This window comes from Urocitellus parryii, chromosome 2, assembly GCF_045843805.1.
Source record: "Urocitellus parryii isolate mUroPar1 chromosome 2, mUroPar1.hap1, whole genome shotgun sequence".
Lineage (NCBI taxonomy): Eukaryota > Metazoa > Chordata > Mammalia > Rodentia > Sciuridae > Urocitellus > Urocitellus parryii.
Window position 1 is genome coordinate 125,891,162 of NC_135532.1, and position 24,431 is coordinate 125,915,592.

The window sequence follows — 24,431 nt, forward strand, 5'->3', positions numbered from 1 at the left end:
ATATTAAATCATTTGAGAAATATTTTTTTGAAAACTCCTTAAGATCATCCTGAGTTAAAGAGAAAATCAAAGTGGAAATTACAGAACATGCATAATACAACTGTGTTGAAAATGCAGATAATCAACACATACAGAGTAAGACCTGAGCAGAGTTTATGGGGAAGCTCTCATTTTTCAAAATATTCATTGTAGAAGAAGAGAACAAATACATGTGAGCCAAGCTTTTGATAATGACGACAAAGCTAGAACTAGAAGAGGAAATGAAATTCAGGAAGCTTGTTGGATTAGCATGCAGAAATCAATAGCTGTCTTATGTCTAATAGAGGAAAACATTACATTTTAAAGAGATTTTCCAATAGCAATAGAAACTATACAATTTAAAAATTTTATTCAAATATTCAATACAAATATGCCATGTGAAGAAAATTATTATTCCTTACTGCTTATCAAAATTTAGGATCAAAGTAAATGGAGAGTATTATCTGGAGAAAACAATCATTATTGTGGTGTACACTGTGATGCACCATCCATTTCTTCTTCACTGAATGTATTGTTGCCATAACTGCTGGAAGTGCAATGTAGAAAACAGCCTTCAGTTATAACCCCTTTAGAAATTAACTCATCTAAAAAAAAAAAAAAATCTCTTTCCCTAGTCTCTCAAACCCAATGACTGACTGATGAGGTATTTGGAACTTTTCAACCTAACTGCAGACAACACTGAGTGGCCATTCCAAATATAGAATCTCCAATGGGGTTAACTGTGGCTATCATTAAGTCTGTAGCATCTCATCATCTCCATCTGATCACTGATGTTTATTGTACTTCTTTTTCATGTCACATTTTTTAATAAGTGTTTAACCTGCCATCTTGGTCTCCAAGTCTCTTTCCCAGTTCAACTAGCTTGTGATGGTTATCTTCAGTTTCATCTCTGAGTCAAAGCAATTAATTCCAAAAGGAAGTGGCATGTGTTACTTGTAACTTTCATTTGTTTGGAAGTTTTATGTTAATTCTTTATTGAATTTATTGGAGTGGAGAGAAAGAGTAGCACTTTGAATTAAATAGCAAAATTTTAAATGATTGTAGCTGAAACAGATGCCACCAGTGTTGAGTTAAACAAGAATATGAATGAAAGAGTCTAAAATTTTATCTATGTGTATTATTGAGTATGACTTTGAAAAAAAATGGAATATTTAATAAAGGTGTTTTGGGGAAAATTGCTGAACTTTTGGAGGTCTATCTCAAATCATATCCTAAATGAATTGACAGATAGTTTTAAAGATGTAAGAATTTGAAACAACTATAAAATGCAAAAGAATATTATAAATATTCTCATAAAACCTTCCTAAAAGAACATAGTAAACTTAGTACTCTAAATAACAAGAATTTAAATTTGAGTTAATTAAATTTGAAACTTATTTGCAAAGGACATTATAACTATTACAATCTTTATAAATATTTTGTGTGAATAAAAACATAAAATCAGACAATGTTTTTAAAACATGAAAGAAGTAACTGATTGACATACTCAAGATAAAAATCCTTCCAACAAATCAGCCTACCAACATCATTTTATTTTGTTTGTCTTGGGAAATGCATAGCATTTACAACTTGAATTTTTATTTTAATGTCTGTTAAATTCACAATACAAATTTATAACTTTTAAGATCTTCTTTCCACCAATTCCAAGTTGGATTTTTCCCTTAGATGTTTAAAGAATATTTATTAGAACATTTATTTATTCCCATGGTAGAATATGATGTTTGGCCAGTAAACAAAGGTTCATAAGTCTGTCCTACCCAAATCCAGTTATCCTAAATTATCCAGAAGATTCTTAAGATGATACTGAGGACCCAGAGTACTTTTCACAAAGTCCTTTAGATACTGGTTGTCAAATGGCATTTAGACATTTATCATACAGTTGCTAAAGCCTGCTGTTGAGGAAACTTGAGACTCCAGTACAGCTTAATGGAATTATTTGGGTTTTGGTAACCCCTCTCCTTGTAGTGATGGCCTTAGTTATTATCATAGAAATCCAGGAGACAGATACCAAAGCATTTTTAAAAAGATGCTTGGCCAATATTCCCTGATTTACAAGAAAACCTATGCAATTATTTGAGATCATATCTTTATTTATATTACTATTTGTTTTTTTCCCTGTTTGGAAATTACATTCCTAAGGATCTGAAATCAACTGCATTCTAGAATACATCAAATGGAAACAGTTTGCTTACAACATATATTTTTAATAAGAAATGCCCATGACAGCAGGAATCAAGTATTCGGTGCTAATGCTGCTGAATGAGACCTGCTCTCCTTTGGCAAGCCTGCAGTGTGATAGGTATATGAACAGCTTCCACTGCTTTTGTCCTTGGATACTCCTTGGCCTCCTTTATCTTTTTGTTTTAAAACAATGCATCCTTATCACAATCTGCACTCCCTGTCTATGAACTACTGTAAATTAGTAAGGCACTATAAGAGTAACTGGATGATTTTTAGTATTTATGATGTGGAACTGACACCATACTAAGAACATTAAAAGCATAATAGCTAAATTGATAAATATTAATGAATGATATTGCGTTCACCTATGTCATCGCATATCATCCCCATGAAACCCTATAAAATATAGATTTTTAGCTTTGTTTACACATTATAAAACTAAGGACAGAATTTAAATGACTTAGCAAAAATTACCACACTTTGAAACACTTGAGTTTCAAATTTAAATCCAGGTCTCTCTGATAGCAAGTACCAGAGCATCATCTTCCTAACTGTATTCTTTAGAATGTGACAGTTACAGCCTGAAATCACCCCAGGAATCATTTCAGATGTAATAAAATGATATTGACTGGTGACTGCCTGGTAATACTTTATTTTTTCCTTTAGTGAATTTCAGATTGTCATACTTCTGTCCTTCTTGACTTTCTCTGGATCTGCAACTTTTTGTTCTTAGGGATTTTAAGACTGGGGTCATAACAAACTATTAACTCATCACAAAATCATTCACAATCTATTTATAGATAGTTGATATATAATCTTATTCTTTAGCATATGTCAAAATAATATGGGTCTCAAAAATATATTAATTCTTACTTAATGCATTCCAAGTGTGGAGTGTTAATAATCATTCTGATGCTGTTCTTTTCAAATCTTTCTTTTTCTTTCCCCCTTTCTTCCTCTTTTATTTTTCTTCTTTCACCTTCTTTTCTTGATCTATTCTCCCTTCCTCCTTCTCGTTCTCCTTTCCTTTCTTTTCTTTTTAATGTCAGAGAAAATAAATCCATTTTAAATGCTATATCTTATTTTTAATTCTTTCCATGCTTTCTTTTTCCAATTTTTTTGACTAAATAGACTGAATTTTTATAAAGTACTTTTTCTTCCCTGATTTCTGGGTATATGCTAAGAATTTATGCTATATCTCTTTGAATTAGTTCTTACTGTTTTATTTTTCATAATTATCCATATTTATCTTGGTACATTTAATGTAAGCTCAGACTTTCTAATTTTCACTTTAGAAGTACTTTTTTCAGAGTTATCTACTTAAATAGCTTTAAAAACTTCAGAGTAGGTGGGAAACTGTAAATTGAAAAATGAAGTGTTTAACCAAAATTTCACACTCCATTGGTCTTAATTTTAGTAGAAAAAAATAGAACATTGATTTATTTCAGGAAAACATATACTTGTTAGATAGCTGGATTAATTTTAATAAGTAATACATACAGACAAGAAAGATGTTGACTTTGCTTTACTAAATTAATTGGTTTTTTTTGTATTTCAAAAAGTAACAATATAAATAGGTTCCTTTGTAACATTGCACCCTCTTTATTCCTGTAGACTTTTCTGCATTGATTCTTGAGATCAATGACATTTTGCTTTCCATAACAAATCAGAAATTTATTCTTATGACATTTTAAAATAATTTAGTTCTTTTGGAGAAAAAAAAACTATTTCCTTAGTTTTGCTTTGAAATTTGATTTTATTTTATGTTACTTAAACTTTAGTATGTTTAAATAACACATTGTCTAATTTTTGATAGGTTAAATTATGTTCACAACAATGAAACACTTTCTTTCTTTGTAAACAAAGTGGAAGCATTTTGGTATTCTGGATCTTCTCTTGTTTAGTCTGCTCTCAAATTATACATTCACTAGAGATGTTGCACTTCAGTGATTGTTATGAATCCGGGTTCTCCAAAAAAAAAAAAAAAACAGAACCAATAGAAGATCTAGCTAGATTTAGTATGGACATTGCCTCATGTGATAATGGAGACTGCAAAATCCCATGATCTGTTCTCTGAAGGCTGGAGGGCTAGAAAAGCTGATGACATCACTCAATACGAAAAGAGTCAGATGCGTGGAGAATCCAGTCCTGGAGAGAGGAAAATTGTTTTTACTCAGTCTAATAATTCAAATGCTAATCTTTTCCAGAGTAGTTCTCCCAAATACATCCAGAAATAATATTTTACCAGCTAGCTTGGCATTCTTTAGCCCAATCAATTTGGCATATGAAGCTAACAAACAGAGTATTTTTTTTTTCTCTTTCTTTGTTTTCCTTTTCAGTCATCGCTACAAAGAAAGGTGACTTTTATAAAATGTGTAATTGTTTCATGCACATGAAAGAGGAGAAATTAGCACAAATCTTAGAGAATCTCCTTAGTATGTGAGATTGGTTGGTATCAGCTTTCTTAATTTTCAGAAATTAGTAATTAATAAGAATCCAATAAATATTTATAGAATGAATGAATAAGATTAGCTTTCTTTTAAATTATTTCAGAATCATGGAAGACATAAATTTCCAGACATGGAGAGAGTAGAATCTGTGTTGTGTCTCTTCTTCCCCATCTGTTGTGCTGAAATGCAATCTAGTGGACCTTTCCCTTTTCCTTTGTAGCCATTTACATGAGTTGTGATGATTTCACTTGTTAACTTGTTCATTTTGTGTCTGCCAACCCTACTGGAATATCTAGACTAGGCAAGTGCCATGTCTTCCTTGCTCAAAATGTTAGTATAGTAAATATGAAGATGAGGCATTCAGTTAAAATGTGTTGATAAAATGAATTTGTTTTTTCAAGGGTCCATTTTCATCTTATTGAGAAAAGGAAATCACATTGTAATTTTTTAAAAATTTGTACATGCAGCAAGCTTGCCATGAATTTATATGGGTCACCAAATTGATAATGGGTTTTCAATAAAAATTGCTTTCAAGGAGTTCAGAATATACACTTAATAATTATTTCACTATGTAGTATTACTGGAAGTTGAAACTTTAGTTCTGGTATTGCTGGAAATTGGTTGCCTAATAAATATTTGGCACTCAGATACTTTGTTCGGAAAAATTTCCAACAAATCTGGTTACCTGTTACACCTTCTCACCCAGTAATTTAGGAAGTCTTAAATTGAGGGACTTAACTATTCTTTGAAATTTTGACAGTTAAGAAATATGATAAAGGGACCCAGCAGAGTACTCACTGGGGAGAAGGAAAAGTGTCTTCAGTAGTTGCCAAACATAATACAGTTGAGAGAGAATCTCATCATTAACCAGGGATTCTCCAAAAATGGAAGATTTTCTTTATCTTCAATCAGGAAATGTGGACATGCTCACTCTGTCCTTGATTGAGCCATAAGCCCAAGACAGTCTTCTGCACCTGCAGTACCAATGACAGTTAAACTCTCATCATCTCACTATGGTTTCCTTAACTTCTTGTCCTTTGGTTTAGCTAGCTTCCTGCTCATGGTCCCTTTGTCCCTTGTTAATTTTCTTCTACATTAGTTACTTTTTCTGTTAAAAGTAGTTTGCCCCTTAGCTTACCTTTTCCTTTAGAGGCAAATTATAATTCCTTAGGCAGACAAATAGGTCTTTTCCCCCAATCTTTCTTTTTCTCTAGTACATTGTCTCCTTGTCTTTTCCACTAAAAACATAAAGCTATTATAACATTTTTGCAGAAATTTACAAACACAATGCCTTTTCTCTTAAACTGTACCTTTTTTTTGCCATGCTATTTTTTCTTTTCTAACTCACTACCTCCTTCTACACCTGGAAAACTCAGTTCTTGAGCCCCATCTTGAGTGTTATATCTCCTGTGAGACTTCTGATGCTTACACAGATGAGTAGTCTGAAGTATCAAATTTATACCTCTGTCATAGTACCATGTGCATTGTAATCTGTCTGTTTATATTCTAATTGTCATCCATTATTCTGGTAACTAATTTATCTTTCTGAACCTTGTTTATTTGATAATCATTATCAAATTTTTGCTGAATGAATGATTTTGAGAGACCACCCCTCAAATAAATATGCAAATAGAATTTCCTAAACATGTTGAAAGAATTTTGTTGAACCCAGTGGTCTAGAGTGTTAAAACCAAATTACATAATAAATTATTTAACTGAAATCTTACAGCAAGCATAGGGAAAGTAAAATCCTAGAAATAAGAATAAAGACAAGACTTTCAATAATTGCATGCTGGTTTTGGAATTTTCATGATTTTATGTTGAAATGCTGAATATCACTTAAGAGTTTAGGGAATATGTCAGTAAGAAGAATTAGCTTGCCAAGGTTTTAGCTACTGACAGATTCTTCCAGAAATGGTGTCTGAGAATAAACATCTTAAGTGCATAGATTCAAAGTGAATGTGGACTAATTGGTTGCCAGGGAGACTATATGGATCACTAACAGCACAGGGCTGAATATGACCAGCATTTTCAGAGTAGGCAGAAGAAAGTAATGTTTTTTTTGTTTTTGTTTTTGTTTTCCCCACAAACTTACCTCAGCTCTACCACAGTAGATTGATGGGTATAAAGCTAATGTAGGGGTTTTTTTCCCATTTTTTTAAACTTTTAGTTTTCTCCTACTGTTTACCTGGAATGGCATTATAGATGCAAATTTGTGTATTGTTTTCCAGTGTTGTGAAGTTAAGGCATTGTTCGAAATTTTCCTTGTTCTATACAGACCTGGCATACTACCTATTATTGCCCACCTGAGAATTATACTGAAGGTTTAAGTGAGTTCCTGTTGGAAACCAAAGCAAAACAAAGAAACCTGGAGAATCCACATGTCCACTAGGACTAGGGGTTATTGCAGATTCTGTCCTTGTAAGGATTCTGCAAATACTGTTGTTCCCCAATTTAGATTTGCAACCTAAACTTTAATAGTGCAAGGTGTTAAGTTGTGCTTTCACAGATGTATGCCTAGGGTAAACTTTCATTCAGACATGGTTTGTTATTCTAGAGCATTTTGTTTGTTTTTATTATTTTTTTAATTTACATATGATAGTGGAATGCATTACAATTTTTATTACACAAATAGAGCACAATTTTTCATATATCTGGTATATACAAACTATATCACACCAATTTGTGTCTTCATACATGTACTTTGGATAATAATGTCCATCACATTCAAGTTTGGTTAGTAGGGAGATTACTTGGGAAGGACTATTTCATATCTCTATCTCTCTCTCTCTCTCTCTCTCTCTCTCTCTCTCTCTCTCTCTCTCTTCCTTTAGTGGTCCTGGGGGTTAAGCCCAGGGCCTTGTGCATGCCAGGCAGACACTCTACCACTGAGCCACATCCCTAGCCCCATTAGTGAAGTGTGTACTCTAAGATGGTAATGATTAACTTGTGCATATAATCATTTGCATGTGTCAGAATGCACAATTAAAATTAATTTTATAACAGTCAATGTTAATAGGACACATTTCACCATTGGAAATATTTTAAATTCCAGAAGATTTAAAATATTCAAAATTAATGATAATTTTAGATATTTATTATATATAGCCTTCATAGATCAGGAAAACTATAATGAAGAAAATATCAGGAGGACTTGGAAACAAGCCTATGTGAACTATAAGTGTTATTATGTGTATATAATATGCAACATAATAAACCACATAATATGGAGAATGATACACTCCAAAGATAAAACAAAGATACAAGAGCCATTTTATGTGTACAGTGTAAGCAAAATTCAACCTTTGGGTGCTCCTGCTAAAAGCAAGTGTTTCCATGTATATGCTCAATCCTGTTTATATCTGTTGCATTCTTACTTCTCAGGTTCAGTCTTGCTTTACCTGCTACATGGTAGGTCTAGGTGTCAGTCAAAACACCATAATATTATCTGACAGAAAATACATAGGAAAACTATTAACTTATAAGTCTCCAATACTTGCTTTCAGGTTATATAAGAACTCTGAGTTATGAATGGAGTTGACAAAGGCAAACTTTGGCTGCTGGCTTACAAACTTCTGAACTTCACAAATACTTTTGAAAATATACATTTTTTTGCACACATTTTTCTCTCATTAAATGTTATAGAAATTACTTTTGCATATATATTTCCCAGTAAATCACATTTCCTTTTATACAAGATTCGATTTTTTTTTATCACAATTGGAAGGTTATGCTGTTGTAGGTTCTGTTTAGTAGCCTCACTACCTTATAGCATCTATCACCGGGACATCATAGAGTAGCCTGTAGTACTGCCTCTCAACAATGTCTGGGAACACTCTAAAAAAATGTACTTATTTAAATGAATTTAATCTAAACACTTTTTATAAAAGAGGGAGGTGTTTTAAGAAGATCAAAACAAAGATTTTGTATTTTTGTATTACAGTTCATGAAAGAAAATATTTATTTTTTAGTATCTTTATTTTGTATAGACATTTTAATAACTGAATTGCACCAGTAGTAATATCTAGGGCTTTTTCTTATCTAGCACTATTCACAGAGCTGTAAGTAAATTCATTGCTAATAAAACGGAAGTAATGATATTCTTTTCTTAAGATAGGAACAATATAGTAATATAGCAAGGAATTGTAGTTCCTTTACTAATATGTCTTAGGGATATAATCTTGCTATGACATATCTCTGCTAATCATAGACACAGGGTTGTTAGGCAGAATTTTGTCAGCAGAATTTTGGTTTGATTAATTCTAGTAAAAGAGGATCACTCTTTTACTACAGTTTAAGAGTTCTAAATTTCTTTTCAGATGTTGAAATTCCATTAGCAGAATATAGTATTGAAAAGTATCAAATGTGCCTAGGTTAGAGTTCTGCAAAATTAATCCAATACCAGAAAAGAAATTAATTTCAATTCATGTCTTTGATCAACTTACATCCTAATGTACAAGCGCAAGTTAAATTTTTAAGGTTTTCTGAGGAGGTAAACGACCTACAAATACAAACCAGAGATGATATCTCTCATATTGAAAGAAAGAATGTATAGTGCTTCCCATCCTTTTGTACTGTCCTAACTTTTGACTGCTACTATTATTGAGAGAATCAATACTATATGTTCTGTCTGTTCTGAGAAGAAGATGCTCTTTAGGTTCTGCCTCAGCTAAGCTCTTACATCTGTGACTTTATGATTGAATAAATAATATTATCTGCTAATGTATTATCTCACTAAGAATGTTTAAAAAATCCATCTCTCCTAGGCTTGGATAACATATTGTCAGCATATTTTTGTGTGTAAGAAGACTATGTTTGTGGCAGACTATGGAATTGTGAAGGTAAATGACATATAACAATTTATTAACTATTTCCTTATAATTTTATGAATTCTACTTTTTCTATTCTGCTTTCGGCAGTTAATCTCTGAGATACTTGGGAGACATTTATTTTAGATAAAAGTTAATCAGACTGATATATATTTTCTAATAAGAGAAAATTCAAATAGTAAGAGAATCACAAAAATAATTTAATTCATATCTTTAGTTGGAAGATTCTAAGTCTATTAACGATGATCTATAAGGGGGAAAGAAAATTATTTATTGTCCTGGGATTGGAAGTTCTGAGAAAGACCCAAAGTTTTATAAAAATGAAAACTGATCAGCCATCTCAACATTGTATTTTATTTATAATTTATAAAATTACAACAAATAATGAATGCTTAGTATTTACTGCAGGGCAGATATGTGACTAGACCTTATTTTGGACATATCGGATTTTTCATGGATCTTAGAATCTAGAAAAAGAGGGAATGAAGAAGAGTTCTACCAAAAACAATACATAATATACATATTTTATGTATTCTAAATCTTTTCAGTTCTTGGTAACTAAATGTACAATTTCATTGTACAAATTCTTAGTAATGTACAATTTATGTACAATTCATAGTAAACAATGAGTTAAAATTACAATATTAGAATGTATGTGCATTTAACTGCATTCATGTAGCTCTCATTTTTCTGCAAAAAGGAATAATAAAAATAACTCATGAAATTATCTTAAGATTAAAATGAGATAATAAAAGCACTTATCACAGTGCGTGTCCAATAAACACAGATTTCTAATAGATTTTATTTATGTCAGTAATTTCAAAAGGTAGTTCTCATGTCTGTATCTTCTGAAGATTTAAAATTATATGTAATTTTTGTATATTAATATGTCATTTTAAATTTCCTTCCCCTGTATATACTGTACTTTTGAGCATCTCCTGGATACACATACTCAAACATTTATTTTCTTCCTGGGCATGATAAGAGGGTGAAAAACACAGGAAGAAAAGGAAATCACTTTGGAAATAATGAAATACAATTTCTGCCTTCAAGCAGGCAACATTTTAAAGCAAAACCAGTATTCACAGAAAATTTGAAAACAAGTTTTTATTAACTAAAAGAGTAATTTGGGTAATTTATTTTATTATAAGCCCCACTTCTTTATCACTTAATTGCCCACAGGACTTTTAAGGGTTATGATTTTTTAGAGTCCTAAGATTTAAGGAGAATGAAGAAATGTGTTTTAAAAAGTTAAGGAAAACTTGTTATGCAACCTAAAGAAGGCACATTGTAACAAATTACATATTTCTATATATTATGATACATATGGTATGAATACAAGCCAAAGACATATCTGTTGAAATCAGATCATATATTTAAATTACAGAAATATATGATCCTGTGCTTTATTCTTCATAAAGATTTCCACTGAAAAAGAAAAAAGAAAGAAAAGCTCTTATTCCTAAAAATAAATGCATATATTCTGCAGTCTCATCTACTCTAGTTTAAAACCATGTTTTTGTTTTCTATATTGAACACAATTATTTTGGTTTATAGTAGCTAATAATTAATGCAAGATCCTATGACAGAAATTTGGAAATTTAACACAGATGCTTAGATGAATGGGGAACCTCATGATTCTACAGAATGTCACTGCTTCTGCTTTTGGATCCAAATAAATGCTTGGGCAGTTAAGTCCACAGGAATTGAAAACAAGTTCTGTCCACAGCCCCAAGAGATGTCAGGAGCCATGAATGCTGAGGACCTAGAAATGTACCCTTGACAGTCTCAGATAGTGCTGCAGCACAGTGAGTCCCAGAACTGACAGCGAGATATCAAAGTGAGAAAGATAACTTCTAGATTTTAACGTAGGAAATAAAGCCTTTGCACAGGAAAAGAAAAAAAATACAGAGAGACAGGGATTTGTGATTTTGTGCTATAAATGTACTCTCATATTAAATTTTATACTTCAGACATGATGACCCTACCTTCCTACCTAAACATTACTTCAAAATTGACAGTCTATAAATTTGTTAACATTCTCAGTTTAACTTCATTATTTGACCTTATTTTATTACAAATATTTTTTTTTATTTCTGCCTCTAAGAGCCTTGAAGACAGCCACATTTCAATTCTTTATTCTTCTCTCTGCTTCTAACCCTATAAATGTCTAGCAAATTGATGGGTACATGATTGGGAAACAGTTATAAAAGTTATGTATTTAAAAATATTCTCTAACATATTATGCCTTTTTCTTATAGCAGCAGCTTAATGAAAATAAGAGATTATTTGGTTTTACACAGGAAAAACTGAGGCTCAGAGATTTTACATGAATAGTCTGGGGATAACAGCTCCTCACTGATAGTTAGTGCTTAAATCTTTTCTTATTTTAAATTTAAAGCTGTATGTATCACATCAACTTGACTTTTCAAAGCATATGGAATTTTCCCCTCTAATTAAAGCAAAGAGAGAAAGCCACTGTTCATCGGAGGCTGCTGTGTTAAGCACTATGCTAGATGTTTTCATTTTTAATAATTTATCTTTAAAACCCTAAGTGGGTATTATATCTCCGTTTTTGTAGATGTATGAACTTAGACACCCTAAATGCTTTCCTCTGTGTGACATTACTAAAAAAGAAATGAGCTGGAATGCACAACTAGAGGCAAATAAATGTTTATCATATTATTATGGGATTGGGAATAAGATGATATTGAAAATAAAATGTGAATCCAACAAAATATAATAGGACTCTGGAAAGCCAACCTAAAGAGATTCTTTGCTTAATTTATGGTAGTTTCCTTTGGCATTAAAAGAAGGAAATCTTAGGACAAGATTGAAGAGAGATCTTCATTGTAAGGACCGTCCTTTCTAACATAATAGAAAACATATAGATGAAATCAGATTATATTTAATGGACTAAGAAATGAAATGCCTTCTGATGGGCAGAAGACAAATTACTTTTTTTTGAGCAGGTGTCCTCATTTTTAACTTGACATAGCGATGTGATATTTCTTCTTGTATTATGTGAGTGGAAAGATAGATGTGGTTTTTGATATATTTGATGTTTCACCTATTCACTCCATATTGGTTTGAATAAAATTAAGATGAGTCACTTGGATATTTTTTAACATACCTAAACTAATGTCAAATAGTTGGGATATGCCTCATAAGAGTAGTAGACTTAGTTTTTATAGCTAATTCTTCACGTGGTGGCTACCACAAGCTGTGTTGCCTAAGGATGCCACTCTATTCTGCCTATCTATTCTGGCAAACTTAAAAAACTTGTTGGATCAGAGCTGGAGCCAAAATTGCTTGGACACTATTGAATTTATTCACATAGTTGGTTCCATAGTTCATCAGAAAGCAATTCCTCATAATAACTATGTAAAAATTAACTATTAAATAATAAAACATAGAACAATTTGTGAGACTCAGAGTTGCAGGCATCTCATTTCTAGATCTAAGGATATGGAAAATTATGATAAACATCATTTGTCTTCATCATGTTCCCTTTTCCTAAAGTTTCCTTTTCCTTACTTGTTCCTTCCTATTTCTTCCTACTGCTACTCTAGAATTCTGGAGTCCTACCTATCTCTGAATATCCTTGATTTTCTTTTTTTTTTTAAATCAGGCTTATTAGAGCCTTGGGATTATAAATAGCTATTTAATCACAAAATTCATATGAAAATTTTAACTTTATATTTATTGATCAAGTATAACTGATGTTTCTCTTCAATTATAAATAGTTAATAAGACTAGTGGTGAAACAATCCATGCTAGTGCAGTTCCTGCTCAACCTTCTGTATAACAGAAGAGCAAGCTGCAGTATGTTGTTACTCAAAGTTGAAATAATAATGAAATTTCATATGTTATCTAAATACTATGCTTTATTATACATATTTCCATGCATTAGCATTAATAATATAAATTAATATCATCAATAATTGTCATTTCCTCATCTATTATAATTTGTTATTTATATATTAATGTTAATAATATGCTTTGTATAGATATTTGTATTTTAATATTAATATATGAAAGAATCCCCTACCAAAACAGAATATATGCTAATATAATATTATATATTATATGTAATATAGTGTATTTCAGGCATCCCTCAGACACTGTGTTGGACAGGCATCTACTTCCTTTTCACTCTACAGCCAACTCTTCTCCCAGCCCTAAGATGTCCATTAGAGAGCCCAGCTGTTGTTGGACTACCAGGCATACAGCCAGTTGGCTGTGAGCTATAGGTTTCATTGCCAGAATGTCACAGGATTCTCTCAAAGTTGTTTGGTAAAGTGTAGTCTAAAATTATGTATAATATCTGCTTTCTTCTCCCTATGGGAATATGTCATAAGAATAAATGAGATAATTTAGGAGAAGCACTTTTGAGTTCCTAGTAAGAAAATGCTTTCTTTTTTTTATTATTTTTTTATTGGTCGTTCATAACATTACATAGTTCTTAATACATCATATTACACGGTTTGATTCAAGTGGATTATGAACTCCTGCTTTTACCCCGTATACAAATTGCTGTATCACATCAGTTACCCTTCCATTGATTGACATATTGCCTTTCTAGTGTCTGATGTATTCTGCTGTCTGTCCTATTGTCTACTATCCCCCCTCCCCTCCCCTCCCCTCCCCTCCCCTTTTCTCTCTCTACCCCTTCTACTGTAAATCATGTCTTCCATTTGTATTCTCTTGACTTACCCCTCCTTACCTCTTATATGACATTTTGTATAACCCTGAGGATCGCCTTCCATTTCCATGCAATTTCCCTTCTCACTCCCTTTCCCTCCCACCTCTCATCCCTGTTTACTGTAAATATTCTTCTCAAGCTCTTCATCCCTACCCTGTCCTTGTTTACACCCCTTATATCAAAGGAGTCATTTGGTATTTGTTTTTTAAAGATTGACTAGCTTCACTTAGCATAATCTGCTCTAATGCCATCCATTTCCCTCCAAATTCTATGATTTTGTCATTTTTTAATGCAGAGTAATACTCCATAGTGTATAAATGCCACATTTTTTTTATCCATTCATCTATTGAAGGGCATCTAGGCTGGTTCCACAGTCTTGCTATCGTGAATTGAGCTGCTATGAACATCGATGTAGCAGTGTCCCTGTAGCATGCTCTTGTTAGGGCTTTAGGGAATAGACCGAGAAGGGGAATAGCTGGGTCAAATGGTGGTTCCATTCCCAGCTTTCCGAGAAATCTCCATACTGCTTTCCTAATTGGCTGCACCAATTTGCAGTCCCACCAGCAATGAACAAGAGTGCCCTTTTCCCCGAATCCTCTCTAGCACTTATTGTTGTTTGACTTCCTAATGGCTGCCAGTCTTACTGGAGTGAGATGGTATCTTAGGGTAGTTTTGATTTGCATTTCTCTGACTGCTAGCGATGGTGAGCATTTTTTCATGTACTTGTTGATTGATTGTATGTCCTCCTCTGAGAAGTGTCTGTTCAGGTCCTTGGCCCATTTATTGATTGGGTTATTTGTTATCTTATTGTCTAATTTTTTGAGTTCTTTGTATATTCTGGTTATTAGGGCTCTATCTGAAGTGTGTGGAGTAAAGATTTGTTCCCAGGATGTAGGCTCCCTATTTATCTCTCTTATTGTTTCTTTTGCTGAGAAAAAACTTTTTAGTTTGAGTAAGTCCCATTTGTTGATTCTATTTGTTAACTCTAGCGCTATGGGTGTCCTATTGAGGAATTTGGAGCCCGATCCCACAGCGTGTAGATCATAACCAACTTTTTCTTCTATCAGATGCCGTGTCTCTGATTTAATATCAAGCTCCTTGATCCATTTTGAGTTAACTTTTGTGCACGGCGAGAGATAGGGATTCAGATTCATTTTGGTGCAAATGGATTTCCAGTTTTCCCAGCACCATTTGTTGAAGATGCTATCCTTCCTCCATTGCATGCTTTTAGCCCCTTTATCAAAAATAAGATAGTTGTAGTTTTGTGGATTGGTTACTGTGTCCTCTATTCTGTACCATTGGTCCACCCGCCTGTTTTGGTACCAGTACCATGCTGTTTTTGTTACTATTGCTCTGTAGTATAGTTTGAAGTCTGGTATCGCTATACCGCCTGATTCACACTTCCTGCTTAGTATTGTTTTTGCTATTCTGGGTCTTTTATTATTCCATATGAATTTCATGATTCTTTTATCTATTTCTACAAGATATGCTGTTGGGATTTTGATTGGCATTGCATTGAACTTATAGAGAACTTTTGGTAATATCGCCATTTTGATGATGTTAGTTCTGCCTATCCATGAGCAGGGTATGTTTTTCCATCTTCTAAGGTCTTCTTCTATGTCTTTCTTTAGGGTTCTGTAATTTTCATTGTATAAATCTTTCACCTCTTTTGTTAGGTTGATTCCCAAGTATTTTATTTTTTGGGGGGATATTGTGAATGGAGTAGTTGTCCTCATTTCCGTTTCAGAGGATTTGTCGCTGATATATAGGAATGCCTTTGATTTATGCGTGTTGATCTTATATCCTGCCACTTTGCTGAATTCATTTATTAGCTCTAATAGCTTCTTTGTAGACCCTTTTGGGTCTGCTAGGTATAGAATCATATCATCTGCAAATAGTGATAATTTAAGTTCTTCTTTTCCTATTTTTATGCCTTTAATTTCTTTTGACTGTCTAATTGCTCTGGCCAGTGTTTCGAGGACTATGTTGAACAGAAGTGGTGAGAGAGGGCATCCCTGTCTTGTACCAGATCTTAGAGGGAATGCCTTCAATTTTTCTCCATTCAGAATGATGCTGGCCTGTGGCTTATCATAGATTGCTTTTACAATGTTGAGGTATGATAGAAAATGCTTTCTATTTGTACAACTCATTGAAGTTTTTAGTATTATTAATAAATGCTACATTGAAGTTGACCTAAGGAAAGATCTGGCACTTTACTATTCTGGCATTTGAAAATAAAACTTTTGCAAGATCAGTTGCAACCCACTTCTAGACTATCAAGATATTGTGAGATCCCTCATCACATTGAATTTGAAGTTGTAGAATTGCTTCCCTTTCTAAGTTTGTTTGTAATGTAAAAAATTTGCTCTATAAATAAAGGGCATTTTTCATAGTTGACATGCTATAATTTTCATTTGAAATGTAAGTTAAATTGATGAATTCATTAAGAGGCGTATTGTGAAGTGATGCTCATTTATTTTCAAGGGACCAGTACTATGTGACTGCCTAGTTTGTTTTTATTTTTATTGCTTTTCTTCTGTACAAAAGAAAAAAAAGTCTGAAATTCCAAAAGGGAAAATAATAGATGAATAGAAACTTGTGAATAGAAGCTTGTGAATAAATTAAGGGAAAAAAAAAAAGAAAAACTTGCTACAAAAGAGATTGTATTAATTTAAATGAAATTGTCTTTTTTTTTTTTAATGCATAGAAGGTGGATTGCTCTGCTCTGAGGTGTTTTCTCTGTCCTGTTTTTTTTTTTTTTCCTAGATTATTCCTATTTCCCCAAATGCCTAAGCCCTACACAGAAACACTAGTCAAGGCTGCTCAACCTCAGAATGTAAATGTGAGGTCCCAACAGCAGGAGGTCTGAGACATTACTTTAGCTTCCTGACAGGTCAAACCCACCCCCAACTCCCCGCCCCAACACCCCACTTTAATCATCTCTTCATTCTCTTTGGGTCATTTGTATCTTGCAGAACATCCTGCCTTCTAGAACAGGAGTGTCCTTATTTATCCCTGAATCATATTCTCCCCTAGGCAGAACTTCCTCTCCAAGGGTGTTAGGGACGCTGTTTCACATTTGACATTTTCTGGATTAGCAAAAAATAGAAAGTTTTCCTGTAATCCTATTTTTTTTCCTGAGAAGAAATAGGCTGAATTTCAAAAAATGTCTTAATATGTTACCTATTTGAAATGCTAATACATCATGAAAAGAATCATAACCCACCAAAATGTCTTGGAATTTGTATGGAGCAAAAACATACTCCATGTTCTGATGCAATCATTACACAGGCATATAGCTCTTTGAATTCAAATGTATATAGTAAATGATACTACCTCAAATGTGAGAAAATGATATGTATTATCCTTGTGAATAATTACAATGAGAATGCCATTTTCACATCTGCATCCTAATAGCACTATCAATACCATATGTTCCTATCTGTAAAGTTAGAAATGCTAATTTAAATTTATATTACTTTACCATAAAAATATAAGAAGGATGCCAAAATATTTTTATAAACGAATCAACCTATGACCATAGAGATATTTGTAGTATATATTTCCAAACAGTTGGCATAAAATAGAGAAATGTGTGTATGTATATTATTAAACACATACTTAATTGTGTTTGTAATTTATTATAATAAGCAAAATATTTTTTTTCTCTCTTTGCTTGAGATGGTTTGGGGCAGAAATTAGTTACATAGGAGATTTCCAATTCTCCTAGACCACTAGAATCTCTTGTCACGCAAGGCTTCCAAATTGAGTATCTCTTATTGTTCTCCTTTCTATGGAAAATGACTGCATTCTTCAGAGAGGAAATTTGAGAGTAATATTTCTTTAAAACCTTCTTTATAGTTCGAATGGCTCTGGAAACCATTGGAAGCAGAGAATTGTAGTAGCTGCTAACCTATACTCAAAATGTATTAGTTATTAAGATGTATTGAGGAAGAATATTCAATTTATTATAATTTTTCTACTTCTGCATAATGGATGCACAGATATTGGAACAGGAACAAACACACATGCAGATATGTGTGTGTAGAAATTCATTTATATGTTTGAATATATGTAATTATATAGCCATATTTTCATGCACAGTTGAATTTTGACCAACACACAGCAAATTATTTTATTTTGGTAAGAAAAATGTATTTGAAAAAAAATCTTTTATGATTTCAGGGCTATTTCTATGGCAGTCTAGTCTCTTTTTATTCAGAAAAAGAGAGTAATATTGACATTTTTGTGTCTATGGATGATGCCTTTAGTGTGAATCATTGATGGGACTAACAAAGTTGTCTTTCCCACAAGGAACACAGTGATCTTGTAGATTAAAAGAAAATAAAGGTAAGGTAAAAAGTATTTTTTTATACCTTTGGGTTAAAAAATAATTAGGAATTTATTGCCATAAATTTTTAAAAGTAGAAAACAACTGTATATTAAGAAATTGAAGAGAATAAAAATGCAAGTGGGGACTTGAATAATTGATGATATCCCTAAAGCTCATGACTTGTGGGCCAAGAAGATATGAATTTGTAAGAAATATTTCAGAAAGAAGGAGCATTAAGCAGTGGGTTGTGTAAAAAAGAAACATCCGCGTAGGTGTTGATGAATATACTGGCCTGGCCATAGTTGTGGTGTGTATGTTAGAGAACAACTGCTGATTCCACCTTGCATGGGATAGGTTAAATCAGATCATGAAGAGTCTTAAAAATTAGACAGAAAATGTGCTCATGGTATTGTGGGCAATAGGGTATTATAGCAGATAATTCAACAGGAAAAATTACATTGCTTTTATAAGATTGAACCAATAATAAGTAGATTGAAACTTTTTGAGATGCAGCATTCTGGAGAGCCAACCAGATTTCAGGTACAGAAAAGATAAAGAAGGGTTGATAGCATGAGGAAATAATGGGCAAATACAATGTCTCAAAGGGTTGTCATTACAAGAAAAAGCACAAAGCAGTGAAAAAGAGAAAATTGAAAACTGTTCTCTCCTTTCCCTTGATTTGCTTAAACTGAAGGACTGTAATGCATTCACAGTAAAAATGGCAGGAGAACTTTGAACTTTTTAAGAGCCTGAGGGCAATTTAAGAGAGAATGGGAAGAACTGGGGACTTGATTTTCAGAGAAGGTGGGAATGGGTGAGTATCGAACACTGATGGGACAAAAGAGAACTGAGTAAAAATGAGAATATAAAGTTAGTAACAGTACTCTCTAGGGGTCCATTAAGTGGAAGCTTCTACTATTAATAATTACCAATTTTAACTATAGCCCAGAGCAATAGAATATCTTGAATTGCTTTTAAATCTTCAGTGATTAAGTTGTGATCAAATTGGTTTTAGTGGCTATGTACCAGTGTATAGTAATCCTACAGAAAAAAAAATCATATTTTCATATATGAAAACTTTCAGGCAACCAGACTACATGAAAATAGATAATCATTTTTCTAATGAGAATGGGTAATAGAGCTTATGTTATCATGCCAAGTAAGCATTAGCTATTATAGAATTTATTTAATAGCATTCAGAAGCTTTATTTTTCGTTTTCCTTACTGGAAAAGGACTCTTTGAAATTTTAGTTAACTTGTAAAACCCTTGTGTGCCACACACTTGAGGGAACATTTTGTTATTTTGCGATAAATTTCAAATTAAAAAAAAAACAAAACTCAATACTGGATGAACCTGAGAAAAAAATTCAAAATGGCACTGGCTTTTATTGTTTCTCTGTTTGAATTTCATCTTAATTCATGCATTAAAATTTCTGTTATTATTAATGCTAATAACCAATCTATTCTTTTTTTTTTTTTTAAAAGAGAGAGTGAGAGAGGAGAGAGAGAGAGAGAGAGAGAGAGAGAGAGAGAGAGAGAGAGAATTTTTAATATTTATTTATAAGTTCTCGGCGGACACAACATCTTTGTTGGTATGTGGTGCTGAGGATCGAACCCGGGCCGCACGCATGCCAGGCAAGCGCGCTACCGCTTGAGCCACATCCCCAGCCCACCAATCTATTCTTTTAGAAACAAAAGGTAACAGAAGTTTAGGACCACAATCTTATCAGATTTATTTTTATATAAAATTATTTTGAGTTATTATCACTTAACAAAACATGGATTCTTTACTAAAACCGTTTTTTTTCTAAAGGAAACATAGGATAATAGAGTATCCTATGTTTATCCTATCCTATAATAGGTGGTTCATGCCTATAATCTCAGTTTCTCAGGAGACTGAAGTAGAAGAGTAATTAGTTCAAGGCCAGCCTGGGCCACAGAGTGAGACCCTATATCACAATAAATAAATAAATAAATGACAACAAAAAATATGACATACACAATTCAAATATGTATAAAGTACATGCGTAATTTAATATTTAATAACAATTTTTATTGATAACAAGAATAATTAGGGGCCTAATTAATGAATTACTGATATTTCAAATTTGCAGTTTTGTCATTATGTATTTTTAATTCTTTTTTTTTTTTAACTTTATTTTCGTATATGGTCCTGAGGATTGAACCCAGTGCCTCACACGTGCTAGGCAAGCGCTCTACCACTGAGCCACAATCTCAGCCCTGTTTTGATTCTTATGTAAGTATAAATGAGAAGGAACAAAATTTTAGGAGAGGTGATGAGGACTATTTCAGAATTGGATGGTTAACATCTATCACTTAGTAAGTGCTCACTATGTGCTGTAAGTCATATGTCTTTAGAGTTTCATTTCAACACTTGTGAAGAGCAATATCTTATCCATTTAAATTGAAAAATATATATATATTTGGAAGGCTTAATAACAGCACTCAACTTACACTTAATTAAATATCAGCACACATTTCAAATCTAGTTGTAAATTATTTTAATAACTGTGGCCTTAACCACTTTTCCATGCTGCTTTTTGATTTTAGGTTCAGAATGAAGAAAAGAATTGCTTGAACAGACAGTATGCATGATCACATGATGTTGGTAACCCAGAATAAAAGAAAACAAATGAAACAATAAAAACTGTGGAGTCACAGAAATATAAAGCTGAAAACAAAATTTTGAGCTTATACAATCCAAAACTTCTAAGGAAACAGAGACTTAAAATGGAAAATGGCAAAATGGTATTACAGAAAAATCACACAAAAAAAGAGTGTTTGTCATTTGCTTTTATAATCTAACTCTGTGATGAGAATATATGTTATAAGATCAAGCCTTTGATGCATTGGAAGAGAAGAGTATATCGGGGGAAAAAAAAGTATTGAGAGTCCTTAAGAATTGAGGGTCTAGTCAAAAAGTTCTCCATAGCTTTTCAAAGGAAAAAAAATACATTTCACCTCATAATTAGGCAAACTTAATTTTAAATTTAGAAAAAATAAAAACTTGCTGAACATATTCAAAGCACCAGCAACTGTATTTAGTATTTCAAGATTTATTATCTCCTTTAAAACTCACAAATACATTTAAGACTTTTAACAGGTACAGTTACACGTGATTAATGTTAAACCTTGCTAGCAAATGCATTCATTATAGAACTATCCACCAATTCCATGTATACAATTAGAAATTTTAAAATTGACATTAAGGTTACTTAATGTCAATAACCCTTCCTCCTTACACTTTGTTGAGGTGTGTTTGACAAATATTTAAAGTATACAACATGATGTCTAATATATACACACATTGCAAAATGCTTATCACAATCAAGCTAATTAGCACATCTGTTACCTCACAGTTACCCCTTTGCGAGACCTCTTAAGAATTTTAGCAAATTTCAACTCCTAATCCCTGGGAAACACAATTCTACCTATGTTTTTATGAGTCTGACCTTTTTAGATTCCACATATACATGAGATCATACAGTATTTGTTTCCTGTCTTATTTCATTTAGCATAATATCCTGAATAATATAGTGTGTGTATATGTGTGTAGTTTCCCCTACCAACCGCATCATTGACAGATAATTAGGTTGTTTCCATATTTTGGCTATTGTGAATAATACTGCAATAAACATTGGGAGTGCAGATGACTCTTTGACATAACTGATTACACTTCCTTCAGGTATATTACCAGTGCTAGAATTGCTGGATAATATGGTAATAATATTTTTAATTTTTTAAAATGTATTTATTTTTTTTCTATATAACTACATCTTTTAATTTTGCATGCTATAATTTTAGAACAAAATAAACAATAGCAACAACAACAAAACATGACACACAACCTTGTCAAATTAAGAACATGGGGCCTAAGCTTGTTGTTTCCTGTCATAGCTACAAGGATAGGAGAAGCTAAAACATTAAACATCAATGAGGAAACCAGGTGGGCAGACCACTCAAGACTGCTGTGAGAGGGACATCAGACCCCTCTTCTCTGAAGGAGTCTCTCTCTGGCTGTTCTGTTTCTTAAATAAAATTTACTTTTTGCTCTTGAAAAAAAAAAAATACTGCTGTGGGAAAAATGGAGACAGTATGCAAGGGACACAAGATTTCCAAGTTAAAGCTCCTCGTCTATTTACATGAAAGATGCTTTCTCTTCCCCCTGAAGCTGTGTGGAGGGCTAGGATTCATCAGGAATAGCAGGGCTAGGTTCTTTTGCTGTCAACTCCTTTTCATCAAGGCTTAGAACTAACTGGATCTTTTAGTCAGCTTTGAGTCACTGTGACCAATATACCTGACAAAAACACCTTAAAGGAGGAAAAGTTTATTTTGCGTCATCATGTCAGAGGTTCAGTCCATGGCTGACTGACTCCAGAGCTCTGGGCCTCAGATGAGTCAGAACATCCTGGCAGAAGGGCATGGCCGAGGAAAGCAGCTCGGGACACAATAGCCAGGAAACAAAGAGAAAGCTCTGATTATCAGGGACAGAATATAATCCCCAAAGACATCCTCCCAGTGCCTGCTTCCTCCAGCCACACACTATCTGCCTACAGTTACCATCCAGTAAATCCACACAAGAGGATTAATTCATTGATTGGTCACACCTCTCGTAATCTAATCATTTTACCCCGGAAAATTCTTACATTATTTCACATATGAGTTTCTTGGGAGAATCCTCATATTTAAATAACATTTGGTTATGCAGTAGACGTGGTTGGATTTTGTATGCATATCCTCAAATATGGATCCAGAGGAGAATAACTCAATTTCAAACATCAGGACCACCAGCTCCTGGACTCCCTAGTCCTTTTCGTGTACTTTGGCTTTCTACCACAGGTCTCCATGATGCAGTGGTTCCAGGTGGGATTTGGAATCATGCAGCCATTATAGAGTTTTCTAGAAGTGCATACTCCAGATGGACTGCCCAGCCATCAGGGCTCATCATAGTGTAGTAGGATGAAAACATAAGCCTATTAGAGATTGTCATCTTTCATGTCTTCTTTCATGAGTTTAGAAAAGTTCTCAAGCTTATTATTATTATTATTATTATTATTATTATTATTTTTCAGAGAGAGAGAATTTTTTAATATTTATTTTTTTAGTTGTCAGTGGACACAACATCTTAATTTTACTATTATTATTATTTTTTATTTTTATGTGGTGCTGAGGATCAAACCCAGCGCCCCCCACCCCCAGCGTTGGTGGTATAGTGGTGAGCATAGCTGCCTTCCAAACCCAGCGCCCCGTGCATACCAGGCGAGCACGTTAGCGCTTGAGCCACATCCCCAGCCCCTCAAGCTTATTTTTGTTCTCCATTTTCTTCTCCTTGTTCTCAGGTATCTCTAGGTCTCCTTTACTCACTGAGACCAGGCTCTGCCCACAACATTCCTTCAGCTGTTATATGTTATGCTCATCAAGAGGCTCAGCAAATATACCGCTTCAGAGCACCATTTCCACACCTGCACCACCAACTCGGAGTTGTCCACCCATTCTTTGTACCAGAGATTATTAGATGGGCTTTGTGTCTCCTTCATGTTGAAAGCCATGCTCTGACAGAGGAGTCCTCTTCATCTGCAGACAGGAGTGAAAGTACAGCAGCACAGAAAGGCAGCATGTCAGTAGAGTTCTTATGGATTCCAAATTATAGGTTTTTAGAAAATACCTCATAAGATTACTTATAGTTTTCTTTGTATTCTACCTATTTTAATTAATATAATTATTTACTTTTTTATTTTTATTTTTTATGTTGTATTCCTTCTAGCATGCTAGGCAAGTGCTCTACTATTGACCCATACCCCCAGACTTTTTATTTTTGTTTAGACAAGATCTTACTAAATTGCCCAGGCTGTGCTTAAACTTGTGATCCTCCT